This window comes from Corella eumyota, chromosome 7, assembly GCF_963082875.1.
Source record: "Corella eumyota chromosome 7, kaCorEumy4.1, whole genome shotgun sequence".
Lineage (NCBI taxonomy): Eukaryota > Metazoa > Chordata > Ascidiacea > Phlebobranchia > Corellidae > Corella > Corella eumyota.
In genome coordinates this window covers 6805680-6809328 of record NC_137496.1, presented here as the reverse complement: position 1 = coordinate 6809328, position 3649 = coordinate 6805680, and the positions used below count along the sequence as shown (strand labels likewise).

General features: G+C 28.4%; 1 non-coding gene across 1 annotated transcript; it reads right to left on the bottom strand.

Moving 5' to 3' along the window:
* Positions 1-1071: 1071 nt before the first annotated feature.
* Trnak-uuu (transfer RNA lysine (anticodon UUU)) lies at positions 1072-1144 on the bottom strand. Its single transcript has one exon. It is a non-coding gene; the product is annotated as a tRNA-Lys (tRNA).
* Positions 1145-3649: the final 2505 nt, after the last annotated feature.

Sequence of the window (3649 nt, the reverse complement as noted above, 5' to 3'; positions counted from 1 at the left end):
TGCTGCATATTGTTTTACGATTTTCTATATATATATTTATAAAAATTTATTTGATTAATAAGAGAAAGAATGTAAATATTTATAATTTATTCAATTTGGATAATTTAAATACTATTGTATGTGGTAAATTAATAATTTTATATGTTGTGTGTGTTTTATCCAATTAGTTAGTCTTTTATCGCTTCGAAGCGAAAAAAAGTTGGATCCATTAACTGCATTCAAGCGGGTGGGAAAATGCGCCACTATCTGCTGGGGTATTGGATTAACGCTTAAAGCGGTTAATAGAGCAACTTAATAGTCGCTTTAGGTCTTAAAGGGGTGTTTAAGTGGTTGTTTTTAATACGGCAGCGAGGTGTAGTGGCCAAAACACTTGCTTATACTAAGGTCTCGGTTTCGAACCCTGTAACAGCACTTAATCAGCAGCTCGATCATCGGGCAATTAGAACCAATAATACTTAACCTGCAAGAAACAGTTGTTTCTATATGTTTAGCTCGTGCAGTTGACCTTTCCAGATCCAACATAAACTTATCGAAGAAAAACTTATATACAAAAAAAATGTATCAAATTTAAAAAAAAGTATAATTGACTAAATAAAGATTTGGTTTGGAATATTTAAAATTTAAATATTTTACATTTTATTTTTTAAAGCTTTAAGCGTTAATGCAATACCCCAGCAGACAGAGCCCATTTTCCACCCGCTTTAAAGCAGTTATTGGTGCCTCTTTTTTTCGCTTCGACGCGATTAACGGCCAACTAATGGCCTGTGTGATTGGTACAGCATAATATTTACTGGGATGACGATTTTGCAATAAAATTTAAAATAATTTTACCTAAAAGTTATTTTAAATTACGTAATACAAAAAATGTTACACAATTTATCTAATTTTGGTAATTTAAATAATTATATGTAAAAAAATTTGCATAATTAAGTCTACGTGGTGTATATTGGTAATTTCTTCTAATAAAACAAGAGCAAATTGTTTTTATGGCAATATAAGTAAAATTACACACAACATCGTCTAACATTTTTCAACTTAATCAAGAATTAACACATATTTTAAAAACAACAACGCCCGATAAGGGATTTGAACCCTTGACCGTTGGATTAAAAGTCCAACGCTCTACCGACTGAGCTAACCGGGCACGTTTTCTATTACTGTGTGTTTTGCAACTTGGATTATAGTTACTGATTGTAAACGTTTTTTTGGCAACAATTAAATATAAATGCACTTCATATTTTATTTCTATTTTAATTATTTAAAAATAATTAAACACAAACATTTGTTATATTTTTGTTATTGTTTTAAGTAACCCTCTCGCTTATATTTACAAACTGTTAAATCGACAGACTTCGGTTTGTAAATGAGATAGTTACTTTTATGAGGCAATTACGCAAAGATAATTTGTAATTAGAATTACTATAATAATTACTACATCAACAATACGCTGAAGTAAGTGACGATGGTACTTTGTCCGATTAATTGTTTTACTTCATAAATTTAAAAGGCGTAAGTTAACGTTTAAACAATTAGTTATAATCAAAAACAGAATATTAATCAAATTACTTTGTTTATTCATGTTGAATAATTCGAATTCCAATGCATAAATTAATTTGGGAATTATTCGGTTGTTATGTGTTTGGTTAGTGATTAAAAAATATTATGAGTAGCGAGTTTCAAAGGATTTTTTAAACTACCATACTTAAAAATTTTATCTAAACTTTAAATTAGTTAACATATTTGATACTTTTCAATTTAGTTAATTTTTATAATTTGATTACCCACGTATCAGTTAGTTTGTGTATTTATGTTTGTAGCGTGAACATTGGCAACTTTCACATTACAAACTAACTTGGACAAATTTTATGACAACATAGATTGATGAAAATTACTGTTAAAATTTTAAATCTTGTTTAAAAGTTTGCACTTATTTGTGTAGGAACAACAACGCTTAATAATAGATTTGAATTATTAGCTTTTAAATTAAAACTCCAACATTCTACCGACTAAGTCACCTAACAACGCTTTTTATTTTGATGTGCCAAGTTTCTTGTTTAAAATTACTTTGCGAGTTTCTGGTGCAAATAAAACATAATTTTATCTTGTATTTTATTTGCATTTTAAAAAATTAAAAAAAAATAAACATAAAAGTTTGTTAAAGTTTTTTGTAGATTTTCAAGTATTTTTAAATTTTGCTAACTGAATGGGTTATTTTGATTTCCGTATAATTTTTTTAATAAAAATTGAAACAGCAAGTAACAAAGTTTATAGCTGATTAGATTATAATAAAATTTAGTTTAAGAATTAAACAAAATAAAACATTAATATTTCGACGTAAGAAAAACTAGTTTTAGTTTTGTAAATATCCTTGATAATCGTAATGTCCATAACGTAATGTTTGCACGGTATTGCACGGAAAACAAAATAAATAATTAGTAAAGCACATAATTATAGTTATTTTTCATAATTATAGTTATCATTAAATAGGTATAAATGAAAATATTTAATGTTTTCTGGATTCGAATTAAATATTTAGACATAATTGTATTAAATTTTTAATTTGGGTAATTTCATAGCGTTTGTAACGAGTAATGAGATGTCTCCTACATGGTCTTGGGGTTAGGATTCCTGGCTTTCACCCAGGCGGCCCGGGTTCGATTCCCGGTGTAGGAATTTTTATTCAATTTTGATAACACAAATATTATTATGTTAAAATCACAGCTACTTTAAATCTGTTAGTAAGAATGAATTATAATTAATTTTTTGGCGTTTATTCTTGTCAGCCAAGTATAATTACTGGGGTCGGAACTTTAATAAACATTGGTGGTTTAGTTGTAGAATCCACGCCTGTCACGCTCGGGTTCGATTTTCAGCCAATGCAGTTTTTAATTAGTTCATGAGATCAAATTGTCAATTGATTTTATGATGCGACCGCTAAGATGTTGGCTATATTATTAATTTTTATAATACATAGTTAAGAAAATTGAAAGAAACGATTATCCATTATATAATAAAAAAAATTAAAGCTTAATTTTTAAAAAAACAAGATTGGAGCTTTGCGATTTTAAACTGTATTCTGAATTAAACACTTTTTTATTAGGCAAAGACACAGAAAACATCTTAGTATTGATCACTTAAACAATATGTTAAATTACAATACAATTGTTCCTTTTCTGCATATTTTTTTAAGATTTTCTATATATATATTTAAAAAAATTTATTTGATTAATAAGAGAAAGAATGTAAATATTTATAATTTATTCAATTTGGATAATTTAAATACTATTGTATGTGGTAATTTAATAATTTTATATGTTGTGTGTGTTCTATCCAATTAGTTAGTCTTTTATCGCTTCGAAGCGAAAAAAAGTTGGATCCATTAACTGCATTCAAGCGGGTGGGAAAATGCGCCACTATCTGCTGGGGTATTGGATTAACGCTTAAAGCGGTTAATAGAGCAACTTAATAGTCGCTTTAGGTCTTAAAGGGGTGTTTAAGTGGTTGTTTTTAAACCGGCAGCGTGGTGTAGTGGCCAAAACACTTGCTTACACTACTAAGGTCTCGGTTTCGAACCCTGTAACAGCACTTAATCAGCAGCTCGATCATCGGGCAATTAGAACCAATAATACTTAACCTGCAAGAAACAGTT